The 17,030-nt window shown below is 56.2% G+C and overlaps 2 long non-coding RNA genes across 2 annotated transcripts in view; one reads left to right on the top strand and one right to left on the bottom strand.

Moving 5' to 3' along the window:
- The window catches only part of LOC148108148 (uncharacterized), a 183,592-nt gene that overhangs the window by 141,424 nt on the left and 25,138 nt on the right, over positions 1–17,030 (bottom strand). The window lies entirely within an intron of this gene.
- Positions 13,233–16,642, top strand: LOC148108151 (uncharacterized). The gene is made up of 2 exons (XR_015721142.1): positions 13,233–13,967; positions 16,354–16,642. It is a non-coding gene; the product is annotated as an uncharacterized LOC148108151 (long non-coding RNA).

The raw sequence follows: 17,030 nt of genomic DNA, 5'->3' as shown, positions 1-17,030 counted from the left end.
TCTGCGTCCGTTTGCTGGGCCAGCAGTTGTCTCCCCTTGGTGCCTCCGTGATCTGGCTCCGTCCGTGTCTGAGTGCCTGCCATCCCTAGACCCCGACTTAGCACCCTGTTCTCAGAGTCACTCCTTCTAATTACAAAGTGAGATAGGACACGGGCCGGGGTGCACCTGCTGGGTAAGCCAGGGTACTTCCAAGGAGGAGGCTTGCTGCCTGGGGACGTGGGGAAGGCAAAATGGCATGGACGGGTCTGGAAGGGCCTGGAGAATTAGACGCTGCCGAGCCTCTTCTAGTTGGGAGGCAGTTGGGTGTGTGGGGAGCAGGAGTTGAGACCGCACAGGCCAGCCTTGCATGGGCCACGCCGAGGGCTGCAGGTCATCTTGAGGGCACCAGGGAGCCATGGAGCACCCTAGGCGGGGAGGTATAGGACAATCCGATCGTGGGCAGAGCAGCTGGACAGCCTTGCCAGACTCTGGGTGCCACCCCCCAGCCTTCTGCTCAGCTCGGCCTGCACCAAGGGCCACGTCCCATGGCAGGCAGCAGTGAGGACTGGACCCCTCTGCCAGCAAGCAGCTGTCCAGCAGGGCAACTGCTATTAGGGGGCCTGGCGGGCTCCCTATGGCCATAGCGTCCGCTGAGGAGGGCAGTCAAGGTCAAGCCAAGGCCCCAGCTGGGGGCAAAGGGGGCTCCACCAGGCCAGGCTGGGGACCTGAGTGCCAGGCTGGACAAGGAGGGCAGCCCTGTGGCCACCAGTAGCCCTGGCTAGGACGCAGGTGGGGGACGTGCCGGAAGTCCAGGATAACAAAGATGTCCTGAGTTAAGGTGCTGGTGCGTGATGGGGATCAGATTTGGTGGCAAAGGATCGATGCTCCACTCCGCTGTGCCCCGAGGGCTCACCGGGCCTCTGGGGATGGACAGACACGTGGCCCTGGCTCCCATCTCCAGAGCTGCCTCGGGACGCCTCCATGCCTGACTTTTCTGAAGTAGGTCCAACGGGAGTCCTGGCCCAGAGCGTGCTGTGGGGTGGGGGTCAGTGGGAGACGCTTGACCAGAGACCCTCGAAGAGAGCAGGCATCCAGGAACCCTCGGCTCCAATAATCACCAGCTGCAAGACGCTGGGCAGCTCTAGCCCCCAACGTTCTGTGGTGTGAAATGGGATACTCGTTCTTATCTCAAGAAATGTGGTGAAGATCCGATAATAAAGTCCGTAGATAACGCTACGATTTGACAGATGGCACTATCGTCACCCTGCGGGTCTCTCTGCAAATGCCGAGATTTTAGGAAGAGCTCTGCTAAGGTTTGCAAGCGTAAAGGATCTGAGAGCGTCGCCGCACGTGTCTTTCATGTGTTTCTCTGGGTGGATTTTTTCCCACAGAATCATCAGCTGAGCATTCGTCCAACACGTCAAACACAGATAAACCAGGAAGTTAAGCCAGGGCGCCGATGCAGTGAGGGCAGGTGCTTAGCCTTCGTGCTACGCTGGCAAAACTCAGGGTGAGAACAAACTGCTTTCGGGAAGACTGGACCCCGGAGCCGGCTGCCGCCAGCACGGGGAAGTGGTGAGGCGGCCTCCTGACCCGTCTGGGGGTTGGGAAGACGGATGCAGAGATCAGGGCAGCACTTGGTCTGTTGGAGGAGAGGTTATTTTACATCGATGCACTTTTGACTAAAGAAAGGTTTCACAGTAAGGGAAAGAGCAGAATTACGGGTCGACTCGGCACTTCCATTTATGATTCTTTAAAAAGCATTTCATTAGAACCGGTTCCAAATGGTTGTAGGAAAACCCCCACAGTACCCACGAATCCAGAGTCCTCTTTCTGTTTGGGGCAGGGTGCCATGGCGTTGGGGAGGGTCGCCCCGTTTGACTTAGATCCCTGCAGTGGCACGAGACGGTCACTCGGTCACTCAGCTGGGGAGCAGTGCAGGGGGGGCCACGCCCTGCTGCTTCCAAGCTCTGTGCTTCTCTGTGCCTGGCACGGGCTGAATGGCTGTCTCTGAGAAGGAAGGACTGACACCAGGCTTAGCAAGCCTCCTAGCACCCCTGGGGGCAAGCATGCAGAGCAGGGGCCCTAGACCCGGGCCTGAGGCCTGCCTCCCCACCGCCTTGGAGCGTGGCCTGGAGCAGGGCCCTGGCACTGTGGGGAGGTCTGGGGGTGCGGGCACCTGCTGACTTGTCTCTGCATCCCTGACACACACAGTGGACGCTCAGTGAACACCATTGTAGGTGCATTGGGGAATCTGTCTCTAGATCCCCTTTCAGAGACTCATTAAATACGGGCCAACACTGTGCACGAAAAACAGAAGGGCAGCTGTCCTCAGGTCGGGTTTAGGGCCTGCCCTAATCCAGGATGACCTCGTCCGACCGTGGCTTCACATCTGCAAAGATGCTATTTCCGAGTAAGGTCACGTTCCGAGGCTCAGGGGATGTGGATTCCGAGGGACCCTTTTCCCTCCGGCCGAGGGTCTGATGGGCGCTCCTGCTTCTTCCCTGTATTATCTCACAGTTGTCCCCTGATACAGTCCCATGTGAGGTCTGCTTCTCAGGGGCACAGGGCTGACGCACAGAGCTGTGGGGTGAGAGGCTGGGGCTTGTCCAGGGGTGGGGCGGGTGAGTGGCATCCAGAGTGGCTCCCACAGGCCCAAGACTGGCTGCCAGCTGGACAGGCGTCGGGGGGGGGGCTCTGTGGGGGCAGGTTTGGAGGAAGGAGAGACACCAGGTGGTACTGAGAATGCTCAAGGACAAGTCCTGGGGCCCAGAGGTCATTGCAGGAGGCTGGCCTGGCCCCTGACCTCCTCAGTCCCCAATCTGGTTGCTAGGGTGAGGGACACAGAGCGGCCCTGAGGGTGTGCCACGCCCCCACATGCAGGGGCTGCCTCGGAGGGCAGACCTGGTTCCGTTGTCCAGGGAACCCAGGTCATGGTGCTGACCTGAGGCTGGGCATTGAGGCCCAGGTCAGAACCAAGAATGGCCAGTCCAGGAGGGGATGCGGCTAGAGAGGAGTAGAGGAGGGGTGGGGGTCAGTGTGGGATGCTGCAGGTGAAGGCTGCGGGCAAGTTCTGGGTGGGGGGACGAGGTGCAAGATGCCCCTAGGTTCCTGTGCCCCCTCTCCTGGGTTTCCAGTCCCTGATTGAAAGGGGAGCAGGTGGACACCATCCTGCCTGCAGCCCCCTGTCTGGCGGGGGAGGAGCTGTCTCCTTCTCCAGGGTCTGATCCCCAGTAGGAGCGGGAACGAGCTCTTAAACCCACTCGCAGGTCAAGGGCTGTGTTTCAGGTAATGAAAATGCCTGGGACCCAAAGCCTGTGTTGCTTTTAACAAAATGCACCTTGGCTGACTCTCCCGGCCAGGCCCTTCCAGACCATTTGATGTCAGCGTCCCCAGTCCTCCCATGCAGGGTGGGGTGTCTCTCCCATGGAGCCCCTGCTCAGTGCCTGCGGCCTCCACCCTCTTAGCAGGAATGTTCCTAGATGCGTGGGGGGAAGTGGAAAGGGCACCTTCCTTCTGTAAAGCCCCGAGCTGAGCTGAGCGTAGGCCTTGGAAGGGCTCCAGTGCTTGATAAGGACTAAGGACGTCTCTGGGTCGGGGTGAACGGAGGAGGGGGTGACCCGGGTCCCAGGGATAGCTGTCCACCAGCTAGCTCTCGGTCTCCCTCCTCCCAGGTGTGCACGTGCAGAGGCAAACACACAGGTGTAAGTGCACACCTGGAAAGGAGGGTTGGGGCTAGGCAGCAGGGGGGCCTCCAGGCCTCTGCCCCTCCCTGACCCTGGGGTCAGCCTGGCTTTGGCTTTGGAGGTGAAGAGGGACAGAGATGGGACAAGAGAGCCCCACTGCCACTCTGACCTGAGCTGGCCCAAGGGACCCAGCTCCTGGCCGGGGCCCAGGCAAGCCCAGCACTTCCGAGCCTTCTCTGTGGGTAGGAGAAGGACCACCCTCCTGGGCTGGTGAGAGAGAGTGTGACCTGCATGGACTGGCCTCCACAGGCTCCCTCAAGAGCCCTGAGAGAATGAATCCCCTCTCTTTTGGGAAGGTGGTATTTCCAGTCTGGCCTTGGAGGCCCTGCTCTGGGTTCCTGAGGCCCTGTTCTGTCCTCTCTGAGCTTCGTTCAGGACCCAGCTGAAAACACTGCCCTGGGTCGTGGGGAGACAGGGAAGCCACCAGGCCACCCCAGTGTCTATGCCAACATGCACTGTGTGTGCGGAGACAGGTCCCAGTGGATTTACGGAGCACTGTGAGGTGATGGCCTTGAACTCTCACGGTCCTGGAGCTATAGATTTGATCGACTTTGGCCAAATGGTCTGAAAATCCCTACTAATACAGTATTCCAGTGAGGGAGCTATTGTTAACTGCCAAGCGAATGCTAGAACCCCCTGAAGAGGAGCCGAATGGCCCACGGGGTGAGCCTGTCCAGCCGGGGAAGGCTCCAACCACGCACAGAGAAGCAGGTCGGCCTCGGGCAGGGGCCTGGGCTTTGGGGGCAGACTGACCCAGGTGCGTATCCTCACACTGCCCACTGTTCGCTCCTGGGTCAACAGCTGACAAGATGAGCCTCGGTCCTGATCTACCAGATGGGGTGGCACATTGTCGTCGCGTTGCAGGGACAATCGATAAGAGAAGGCCTGTGTATGCATCAGGCACTGAGCAGCGATTGGGCGAGCAGTCCGCAGACTTTGCCGTCATTACCACAGCCTGCCCCTCACCTCCGTCGAACCCGGACAGGCTGGGTAGCACTGCAGACGGTCCCAAGGAGGGGTGAGTCCAGGGCAGGGTGGAGCAGGAGCGTCTGACTTTTCCTGAGGGTCCACCTATCACTCATGCCAGCCTCGTGGGGTCTGCCTGGCTCTCCCCCCTTGCAGCTGGTGAAGGGTTGAGGGTGGGCTTGTAGGGGTCATTCTGCCTCTAATGCCCATGCTCTTTGCACCGGGCGGGATGTAGGGCAGCACCCTGTCTTCTGAAAAGTGCCGTGTGAGAGGGGCTGAACCGAGGCTCCGGAGCCAGGAGCCAGTGAGGGGGAGGCTGGCCAGTAGGTCGGAAGCCCAGGGACAGGCACAGAGGACATGAGCCTCATGGTCAGAGGGACGTGACGAGGGACTGAGGGGTGTGTTGGGGTGCAGAGGGTCACCCTAACTTGGGAATCAGGGAGGCAGGTTCAGGGGGCTTCCTGGAGGAGGTGGTATCTGAACGAATGAAAGGTAGGTCAGAGTTATCAGGGAGGGAAGGGGAAAGAGCGTTCTAGGGCAACAGGAACAGCAGGTGCAGAGGAAAATTACCTTGAGTCACCTTGGGCCTCTCTCAAGTGCAGGTTAGCGCCTGACTTCCTCTTTTCTCCCCATTTACTGTTAGCTGTCTATTTTTACTTGTCTTAATTCCTGGTCTGGATGGGTTAAGATAGTTCTCGCATCTGTCCTCTCCTCCCGCCTGAGCACCCGGCAGCAGCCGACCACAGTGGCAGCCAACGACCCGTTGGGCAGGGCTGGCTTCCCTGTTTCCTGTGGAAGTCACCTTTTGTCCCCATTCTCTCAGCCTGCCCGCTGTCTCGGGGCGTCTGGGACAGGTGCACGGTGTCTGAAGTGGGGAAGTACCCTCCATGCAACTGCATCGTTTCAAACACAATGGTGCTCCAGAAATAGACGAGACCGTTGGCTTTCTCTTTCTTCATATATACAAAGTATTTTTTATTTACAAAGAATATGTCTAATTGTCACTTTTCCAATGAAAACATACAAATGGCTAACAGACACATGAAAAAATGTTCAAAATCATTAGCCATCAAAGAAATTCAAATCAAAACCACACTGAGATACCACCTTACGCCAGTTAGAATGGCAAAAATTGACAAGGCAAGAGACAACAATTGTTGGAGAGGATGTGGAGAAAGGGGATCCCTCCTACATTATTGGTGGGAATGCAAGTTGGTACAGCCACTCTGGAAAACAGTGTGGAGGTCCCTTAAAAAGTTAAAAATTGAGCTACCCTATGATCCAGCCATTGCACTACTGGGTGTTTACCCCAAAGATACAGACGTAGTGAAGAGAAGGGCCATATGCACCCCAATGTTCATAGCAGCATTGTCCACAATAGCTAAATCATGGAAGGAGCCGAGATGCCCTTCAACAGAGGACTGGATTAAGAAGTTGTGGTCCATAAATACAATGGAATATTACTCAGCTATCAGAAAGAACGAATTCTCAACATTTGCTGCAACATGGATGGCACTGGAGGAGATAATGCTAAGTGAAATAAGTCAAGCAGCGAAAGACAACTATCATATGATTTCTCTCATCTATGGAACATAAGAACTAGGATGATCAGTAGGGGAAGAAAGGGATAAAGAAAGGGGGGTAATCAGAAGGGGGAATGAAACATGAGAGACTATGGACTATGAGAAACAAACTGAGGGCCTCAGAGGGGAGGGGGTGGGGGAATGGGATAGACCGGTGATGGGTAGTAAGGAGGGCACGTATTGCATGGTGCACTGGGTGTTATACGCAACTAATGAATCATCGAGCCTTACATCGGAAACCGGGGATGTACTGTATGGTGACTAACATAATAAAATAAAAAATCATTAAAAAAAAAAAAAAGAATATGTCTAATTGTAACACGGGCACCGCTGGCCCACCCGCTGAACCCTCAGACGGCCACTGCGCCCGGCCCGCACTCAGCGTCAGCACCCCGCTCTGCCTCATACTCTTACCAAGGTGTGTCCTGTCCACGCTTGGACTTTGTTAAATGATGCCATAGCGGGGGTTCTCCTGTGACTTTATCCTTTTACTCAGTATTAGGCCGGGGAAAATCCCTGCTGAATGGCAGGCACCCTGCAGCCCAGCTGGACCCTAACCAGTGGACAGGGGGACTTTGATCTTCTTTTCATCAAATACTCCTTGAACCCCTATTACCCTGTGCCCGACGCAGAGCCGGGACCCGGGAAGTAACGTGCCCAGAGCACAGAGAGCCTGCCTGGGGGCCCCTAGCCTGCTGGAGCCGGGCTGGGTCCATGTCGGGACAGGTCCGATTTCAACCCCACTACGCCCCAGAACAGCCAGGCACAACGGCGGCCCGCACACAGTAGACACTCAATAAATGTTTGTTGTGCAGACCGAATGTTGCTCTTAGGGGAGGGAAGTACTCTCACTTCATTTCACCACTGACGACATAGAGCATTGACCCTGTGCTCGTGAGGCCTGGCTGGACCCAGGCATGGCCTCGATCCCTGCAGGACCACAGGGCCCGGCCCGACACATGGCCCTCCACCGCTCGTGGGGGTGCCTGGCGGAGGGCTTGTTGGACCTGAGGCCAGGGTGAAGGGCCGCCCTTTGGACCCGTGCAAACCCTGTGAGATGCTGAGCTCAGAGATTACGCAGTCTCCGAGTGAACCGGCGGTAAGCATTTACCAACACATGGCTTCCTCTCATTTACGAATATTTGAAAGAGAAAACTACTTTCGACAGCGGGGCTCTAGCTGCTTAGGGTGGGCTGTCTGGGCAGGTCGGAGGCATTTGGCAAGGCGGCCCCCCTGAGGCGTGGCGGCCCCGTGGCTTTGCTGCGACCCCATCTCTCCGGAGGGTGCTCGGGCTTCATCGGCTGTGCAGCCGTTCCACGTCCCCTCTGCTGGAGCTGCGCCCTGGCTCTCTCACAATCCCTGTCCTTCTGCACCATGGGAGCGGACGAAAGAGGCCCAGCCCGAGGCACAGGAGTACACGAGTTGCTCACCACGCGTGCACACACATGCACACACACACCCAGCCCCCAGGATGCCCCATTTAGATGCTCACAAGTCCGTCAAGGTCATCGGTCCCTCTGAGGCTCCTCTGCCCCGCTCACCCGCCTGGTCCCGACAAGAGAGATCTTCCTGTGCGATCACTGTGCTGGGCTCCAAGGGAGTGGGCATCTCAGCCACAGTCCCTGCCCTGGGAGCGGACGGACCAGCACGAGGGCAGAACATCAGGCCTCTAGAGGACGGTGTTGTCCACGCTGGGGAGGTGGCACGGGGGCCCGTCATCTGTGGGGCCACAGAGGAGAAGCCTGGACTCACACCTCCCCCCCCCAGCCCCGTCCCTGTCCTGCCATCCTGCCTCCCAAGGGTTCCTCACTCTGGGCCCTCCCCACTCTGCACCCAGTGCTCACTCGGACCCCTCGCTCACCAGCCTGATTACTGTAGAGCTCAGATCCCACTTCCGGCCTCTGCCCTGCAGCCTGGGTCAGTCTCCTCAAATACCTCACTGGCCCCATGTCTTTCCTGGGCCAAGTCCTCAGCCTCTTGCCACCATCCCCAGGACAGATGCCAGCCTCCCGAGCATGGCGCCTGAGCCTTCCCAACCTGGCCCCCGCCCCCTCTCCCGCTGTCTTCATCCCTCCCCAATGTGCGCTGGAGCCCATGCACTGGACGCTGTTCCGGGGCCAGGGCAGAGCCAACGGCAGGACAGACCTCCCCACCAGCTCCTCAGCTGCGGGACCCAAGGACTTGCTTGTGGGGCTCTGCACACGCCACACCGTCCCCACTGCCTTGCCTGCCGTGCTCTCCAGGCCTTTTCTCCCTGGAAAATGCCTCTTCACCTTCCTGGCTGGTCTCAGGGCTTTCTCCTCTTGCCCGAGCCCCCCGCCGGAGCCCTGCTCTGATTCCTAGCGCCTCTGCCCCCCTCTCTTCCCTGGGTATGCACTTGCTGCCCAGGGAGCTCCGGGGGGAGGGCCGGGGAGGGCTTGTATTTTATTCTTTGCGGGCCCAGCTATTATCACAGAACCAGACGTATAGTAGGTGCTCAGTAAACATCCCAATAGAACCGAGCACGCGAAGGCTCAGGAGGGGAAGCGGCTTCCCAGCGAGCGCCTTCGGACAGCTTGGGTCTGGGAGCGGTCACGTCTGACTTCTTCATAGCCAACATTTTCTCCTGATGTGCTGGTCCTCTCGTTCCCTGGAGAAAACTCTTTATTCAGACTCATGTTTTTCTTTGTTTATGGATATGTAAACTTTACCAAGAAAAGTCAAAGCCTGGCTTATATTTTCACGTGGAAAACCAGCTAGCCCTCAGCTCAGGACTTTTGTGAGGAATAAATAATTTAACTGTTTTAGCTGTAGTGCAGTTCCGTGTTGCTGGAGAAGGAAAGAAGTGCCCCGGATCCTTCCAGAACGCTTGTTCTCCTGGGCCCTGGGGGAGGAAAATGCTCTGGATCCCTGCAGGATTAATTTATTCCAAAGAAATAGAAGAATGCTCGGTAGGCGTACATCGGATGAAGTGCCAAAGGCCAAGACAGCCTGTCCTCCGGAAGCTATGCCCTGGGAGCAGAAGGAGGTCACACAGGAAACCTCCGGGGAGGGCGGACCCAGCCTGGCCACGGGTGGAAAGAGGACACGCCCCTGGGGCATTTGGACCCTGGAGAAAGGACAAGAGGAGTAGCTGAGCCCGAAAGGCTTAGGGAAGAGAGAAGAAGAGTCAGAAACAAGTTTGTGTTGGTGCCTCGTAGGCCAAGACACTCCCTCAGCTGTCCTCACCGTGTGTGCTCTAGGCCTTGAGTTCCTGCTTTGCCTCATGTGAAAATCTGGCCCCTGATTTCTTTCTGTTAGCGTTTCTGGGGTACCCCTGACCTTTGTTTTACTTTTAATCATCTGGTGGAATTTCGTGTTAGGTCCTTTCCTTGTTACCAGCATCACACTGGATTTTGTATTTTGACCTGTTCTCCAGGTCTGTTTTTCAACTGGAAGATTTCACACATCTGCGCGAAAGTATATTCATTCTAGACTGTAAAGCAAAACACAACAGATTACACAGCAGTCTGTTTAGTATCAGCTCACAAATGTAGGACTAAATCCCAAACTGTGTGGGCGGAGCATGTGTGTGTATGGACGTACATCAAAAACTTAACTGCTTATCCTGGGTGGTGTGAGCTTTTTCTTTTTGCTTAAATGTATTTTCTCATGAACACGTGTCACACACACACAAAGGATTAAAGTTTCATAGGTTAAGAGTCAAATAATTTGCAACCAGGTTTAAGGGCAATGGGGCACCTCAACTCTTGATGGAAGAAACACACATTACCTCTGGAGCTCTCGGCCAGAGGTGTAAAAAGGGCAATGATTTGAGGACAATAAACACCGGCTGGAACATGGTGACGAGCACCCGAACGCTGCAGTGGGCATTTCGGCTCTGTCGTGTGTGGACGCTTACGGTTATACATGTCAACATGACCCAGCGTCCACTTACCATTAAGTCAGAGGACTGGCCCTGTAGATGATTCCTATAAACCATGAGAGCAGAAGGTCATGCCGATCGCACCTGACCATCGACCGTGGTGTATGTGACGCTGGACCCTCAGAACAACCCTGCAAAGTAGGTAGTACTATTCCATCTTACAGACAAGAAACCGAGGCCCAGAGAGAGAAAGTCACTTGCCCAAGGTCAAAGACAGCACATATTGGAATCAGGATTTGCAGCAGGGGTATGAGAATGAGGAGGCCGGAACCCTGAGTTCAGGGTTGTAGCTTGGAGGGAAATAGCCCCTCCCACTGGGGGAGGAGGTAGGAGAACACAGGTGCAGCCCTCGGCTGAGGTGTGCTCTGGGCAGCCCTGCAGGGAGGCGGAAAGCACCATGCATTTGGTGGGGGGGCCCTGACCAAGTCTGGGTAGTGCAGGACAGGCTCAAGGAGGGGTGGGGCTGGCAACATGGGGGCCCAGACTTCGAAAGGCCCATATGCCTCCCGGGTCGGACTTGTAAATATTCAAATGTCCCCGCTCTCTGCACGAGGCTCTTCCACAGTCACCGGTAGGTTCAATTTTTCCAACAGCCGGTGAGGTGGGGGTCATCCCTGTTTTACAGATAAGGGAACAGGCAAATATTTGTCCCCTTCGGTGGATTGCCTTGTCATGCTCTTAATAGAATCCTTTGATGCACAAAAAGGTTTTAATTTTGATGAAGTCAGTTTCTCTCTCTTTCATTGGCTGTGTTTTTCTGTCATATGCAAGAAATCATTGCCAAATCCAACGTCATGAAGCTTCCCTCTATTCCCTATATTTAAAAGAATTTTAACACCTAAACCACCGCTAAAACGCACAAGGCGTGCTGCTATATAGCACAGTTTGAGACCGGGTCCTCCTAAACTCCGTTAGAGGGATGCCTGGGTGGTGCAGTCGGTCGGGCGTCAGACTCTTGGTTTTGGCTCAGGTGGGGGTCTTGGGGTTGTGCGATCCAGCCCTACCGGAAATCTGCTGGAGATTCTCTCCTTCTTTTTGCCCCTCCCCCACACTGCACACGCTAAATAATAAACCTTTTAAAAAAATAAACTCCATTAAAAAAAATTTATTGAGATGAAACTCCATAGCGTAAAAGTAACCTTTTCGAAGTCGACAGTTCGGTGTTGTTCAGCATTACTCACAACGGTGTGCCCATCCCCCTATTTTTGCCTCTGTCCTTTACGGTTTACAAACAATTTTCATATCTATTTTCTCCTTTGCTCTTCACAGTAATCCTGAGAGTGAGACAGAGCAGCAAGGCTGCTCCTAGGGATGGGGGTGCCCGCAGCAAGAGCCCCTGTAACAGCGAGCTCTGCAGCCTGTCCGACCTGTCCCTTCCCTGGCTCCAGCGTGGGGCGGTGTTACGCCCTTGCAGGTGGCCCCGTTAGCCAGGCTCTGCGTGCTCCCACTTCTCCCTTGCCTGCATCTTCTGCCTCTAGATGGCCGTTATGTGGCTTTTCCACCTGTGCCTTTGGTGGCTGGTTATCTGCACTTCTGTGTCCAATCCCATCAGCACTCAAGGACAGGGCAGGCGTCTGCAGCACGAGCACTGGGGACTCACCGAAAAGCACAGGGTAAAGAAGGAGCCCTGTGGAGGACCTGTGGCCTTCTCGGGTGTTAAGGGTGAAGCCCAGAGAAGCAGAACCTCACAGGCCCCGTGCACGGCGGGAGCCAGGCCCGGACCCGTTCACACCAGAAGCTCCCTTCCTCAAACCCACCCTTGCAGCTCTTGAAGGAAAAGGGACACTGCTCTCGCCCGAGCCTCACTTAGGTCTTCTTGACAGCCGCCAAGTGTTTACCTCCCCGAGTCCTGACCACACCCAGCAGCATTTGAACAAACAGGAAGGCGCCGAGGCTTAGGGCCAGTGAAGAGCTTGGCTGTCCCACAGCTCGCACAAGAGCCAGGCTCCAGCCCAGGTCCCTAGAGCCCAGGGCTTTGCTGCCTTCCTGGAGTGGCTCATGCCTCCAAGCCGCATCAGTGAGCCTTTCCTGGGCACTGGGGGTTCATGGGTATCTCCACTCTGCCCTGTGCTGAGGCCACCAACAACGACAACACCACGGAGAGAGCCAGACAAGTATGAGCAAAATCTGTCCTGCTTTGGAAGTCAGCGACTGTAACTACTTGTCTCATTGGTAACTACCAATGAGATCGCGGATGCCAGACCTAAGTGAGAACCAGCAGTGACCCACAGCCAATAAATAGGTGACTTAGTGAGTGAAACTCGGAACCCACGAGTCAGGCTGCGGGCAGTGAGGGCCTCACCAGGCTGGGAAGGTTGGAGGAATACTGCACTCCCAGGTCCAGGCCCACCCATCCCCGTTGTGATTCTGACATTGCTTTGTTCCTTTTCATCTTAGGCTGATGACAGATGTTTGACATTATTATTAAACATTTGTGGTTTTTAAAAAATGAATCATGGATTATTAGAACTAGAAAAGTTCCTTTCATATCATTTCCCGCTTTTTTTTTTAATATTTTATTTATTTATGTATTTGAGAGAGCTAGAGTGAGAGAGCACAAGCAGGGGGAGCAGTAGAGGGAGAAGCAGGCTCACCTATGAGCAGAGCTCTCAATGTGGGGCTCAATCCCAGGACCCCAGGATCATGACCTGAGCCCAAGGCACACACTTAACCCACTGAGCCACCGAAGTGCCCTACCCGCTCGGTTTTATAGATGCTTATGCTGGCCTGCAGAGAGGGATAGGGATGTGCCAAGGTTGGCGGGCAGGCAGAGCTGGGACTGGGATCAGCCACGAAAGCCAGCCTCCTGGGCCCAGTCTGTGGCTGGGGGAGGCCCACGGTCCCCCGGGATCAGGCCAGTCTGGAGCTGGCCAGGGACGGGCCCTGTCTCCTCTCAGACCCTCCTCATCTCTGTGCTCCCAGGCTCCATCCATTCCAGCCGTGCCCACCCCGCGGGGTTTCCTGCCGAATGTTGCTCAACCTCTCACTAGACAGAGCCAGCAAGGTTAACTGGGTTAACCAGGAATGGATCTTTCTACCCCTTCCCCACCAGCCTTTTCTGCCGTCCACGCCCGACCAACTCCGCAGTCCAGGGCACAGGAGGGCTTCCAGGAGGCAGCGAGAGCCGGGGTCGCACCAGGCCTAGGTCTCTCCTCGCCCTGTAGAGCCGGCCCGGGGCTCCCCAGAGCAGGTGACTTTCACGCCCTGGGCCCCGGGGGCTGGGCGCCCTCGCCTGCCACTTGGGGACGCCGCCCACTTCCCTCCGTTCCCCGGGAAGGGGGCTGCCGGTGGGGCGGGGCCAATGGGGCGAATGCGCGCGAACAGACACGGCGCACGCGCCAGGATCCGCGAGCCGGTAAGGAAATGACGACCTGGCGCGGGGCCCCGCGGCCGCCCCCACCGGACCCCGCGTGCCGCAGCCGGCCACGCCCCCATGGAGGCCCCGCCCCCACCGGACCCCGCGCGCCGCAGCCGGCCACGCCCCCATGGAGGCCCCGACCCCAGGAGGCCCCTCCCCCGGGGAGGTTCCGCTCCACCGACCGCTCATTGCGGGGACCCGGCGGCTGGCTGTGGGGCGCCTGGGTGCTGTGCAGGCGGCGCTGCGCGGGGCGCGGGGCTGGGGTCGGGGTCGGCGGCCCCAGGCGCCCGAGTGGGGTGCGCCCAGCGGGCCGCAGCAGCCAAGCAGCTATGGCGGAGGCCGCACCGCAGCACCTGGCGCTGTCCTCAGGGCTGTTGGAGTTGTGCCCGCTGCTGGGGCCCTCCCGGGACAGCCTCCGCGGCCCCGAGCAGGTAGGGGCCGGTGGGGAAACGAAGGCGGGGCGCGGCCGGGCGGCGGCTACGATCGGAGCGCGGGTCTGGCCCCGGCATCCCGGGCGTCTGCGGGGTGGGGGCGGTGCTCGGGGCTCCGGCCAGACCCCCCCTCCACCGCAGCCCGCCCGGTGCGGGGACCTTGGCTGTCCTGGCCGCGGAGGAGTCGCGGGGGTCTGCGGACTGGGGAGCCCTCGCCGGAGAAGAGCGCGGGCTCGGAGGACGCGCCTCCAGGTGCTCCGCCTTCGGCCGCTCCGGCTTCGGGAAGCACACCTGGGCAGGGTGAAGGCGGCTGATGGGGGGAGGCGGGGGTGCGCCGGGGCGCCTGGGGTTACGTCCTCGCGGAAGAAAGGATTTCATTCATTATCCCGGACTTACTGTCTCCTCGGTGGTGGGTGCTGTGCCAGGCACAGCATCGTGAGGTTTGGGGTTTTAGATGTAAGGGGCACTTTCAAATGTTCTGCATTTAGTCATTTTGCGATGAAACCTAACTGTTTTTCTCGCTTGCAGAAAAGGCTGCCTACTCCCCCCCCCCCCCCGCCCGGGGCCCTTTTCTCTTTCTCTGTGTGCTAGCAGCCAGAGTGACAAACCCTTTTCCCGGAAAGCAGCAGTTTTGGACACTCATTCTCTGTGTTTCTTTACTGTGCCCCTGCTTTTTCTTGGTTGTGTAACCCAGGCTTTCTTTTGAATTGGTTTGTGGCCCTCTTTTTCTCTTGGTCCAGGATGTCCATATGACTCTATCTGTGGATTTTTCTCTGGTTAGTGGTGATGCCCAGAGTACTCCGAGATTCCGGCTCTACCGCCCAGTTACCTGGGCAAGTCCTCATCTCATTCTGGACAACAGCAGTGAGAGGCACAGGAAGGCACCCGAGTATTTAGGGGTGCAGCGGAAAGGGTTGAGGTCATCAGGAGAAGGTAGATATTGCTCAAATTAACTGGATAAATGTCTCTTAATGTCTTGGTAGTCTCCTTAGCTTTTTTTTTTTTTTTTTTTTTAAGATTTATTGAGTGAGGGAGAGAGAGATAGAGCAGGAGAGGGGCTGGGGCAGAGGGAGAAGGAGAAGCAGACTCCCCGCTGAGCAGGGACCCAGGACCCCGGGATCATGACCTGAGCAGAAGGCAGATGCTTAACTGACTGAGCCACCCAGGCGACCTGTCTCCCTTAACTTCATACAGAGCCAACTTCGATGGTTTCTGCATTTCCCTCCTCCTTTCTTACTCCCCAAATCCCGGTGATGTCTGCATCCCCTTTGACCTCTGTCTCCTCTGACCCTCATCGACTGAGTTATCTCCCTGCCTCTAATTTGCCAATGGCATTGCCTCCTTTTTCTTCTGATAGGAAATGACCTGGTTTCAGTTGCTTCTTGGGTGATTTCGGCATGCATGTTGGTTGCCCCAGGGTGAGACGTGTCTCGAGAGCAGGGTGAATGGCACGGTGGTGCTTTCCTGCCCCAAACAGGCCACGGCTTTCCCAGGCAAGTGGCAGTTTGCTACTCTGCATTTTAGCTATTACCCTTTTTATCCTACACGCTGATTCTGTTAGGGGTTCAGCAAGAGGTGGAGCGCAAATATTTGGAGTAGGAAAAAGGCAGCCTTTCGGGACGGATCCAACTTCCTGGGCTGAGCCTCCTTTAAGGCCGATGTTGACGTTACAGTTACCTAAACATGTGACTTCACTTGGCCACTCTGCTGTTATAGCAGTTCTATTTCTAACGTCTGAGGCTTTTTTTATAACTTTGAAAATCACCATTTCTCTGTCGTTGAGGCATTCCTGCTCGGTGACAGATGAAAACAAGCCTGGAGGTATGAGAAACATTCCACTTCCTGGTAGGGTAGTAAGGAGTCCTAACTTTCCATTTCATTTCTTAGATGGGTGGTGTTTTGTGAGGGTAGTGACAAAGACTTGGAGAATACGTTCACCCCATGGGAGGTTCTGGCTTGTACATCTCTCTCTACTCCGTGGTTGCCGTGGAGACGAGGCGTGGGGTGTGGAAGGATCTACCACTAACCCTCCGAGTGGGCCGAGAGCTCCGTGCCTCGAGTAGCTCACTGGCGTAATTCTTGGTGTGAAGGCAACATTGTAGCGGTTCTTGGTGGAGAGCGTCCAGGCTTTCGGCTTCTAGAGCAGCACTGTCCACCAGAACTTTCTGAGTGATGACGCCAGTGTTCTTCATCTGTGCCATCCGTGTGTCGGCCACTAGCCACACATGGCTACCAGGTGCTTGAGGCATGGCTAGTGCCACTGAGGAACTGGATTTTACACTTCATTGAATTTTAATTTCAATTTCAATAGCCACGTGGCTATTAACGGTGGTGGACAGCAAGTTCTAGAGCGCTAAACAAATCTGTTTTCTGTTTTATTTCACAGATTATGGCCCATCCTGTGTGAAGATCAGTGCCGCTCTATAATCTAACAGAAATAAATCTGTGGGGGCGCCTGGGTGGCTCAGTCATTAAGTGTGTGCCTTCGGCTCAGGGCGTGATCCCGGCGTTCTGGGATCGAGCCCCACATCAGGCTCCTCCGCTGGGAGCCTGCTTACTTCCTCTCCCACTCCCCCTGCCTGTGTTCCCTCTCTCACGGGCTGTCTCTCTCTCTTTCAAATGAATAAATAAAATCTTAAAAAAAAAGAATAAGAAATAAATCTGTGATGCTATCAGTTAGGGTGTATGTGTCTCACTTTTTAATTAGCTCTGGTTTTTTGGACTGAAATGGTTGTTCCCGGGGAGGGGTTAGTAAATCAGTGTGGGCGAGAGAAGAGCAGGAGTGACTGTCCCCAGGCTGTGAGAACAGACCTTGTCTCGCCCGTAGGGGAGGGGCCGTTGCAATGCTCTGGGATCCAGGACTGTGCGTTCAGGAACTTACTCTGATGACCCAGTCGGACACGTGCACGTATGTATGGCAGACACTGTTCACCGCTGCCTTTGCTCAGGTTGTGTGTGTGACGAAGAAGAGAGCACGCCAGCTGTCCCTCGGTAGGGCTGTTACTGCGTCGTCCCCGTGTGGCACCATACAGCTGTGACAGGGAATCAGCCACCCCATATGCT

This window comes from Ursus americanus, chromosome 22, assembly GCF_024610735.1.
Source record: "Ursus americanus isolate L20-20 chromosome 22, mUrsAme1.1.p, whole genome shotgun sequence".
Lineage (NCBI taxonomy): Eukaryota > Metazoa > Chordata > Mammalia > Carnivora > Ursidae > Ursus > Ursus americanus.
The sequence above is the reverse complement of the archived record's forward strand: the minus strand, read 5'-3'. Positions and strand labels throughout refer to the sequence as shown.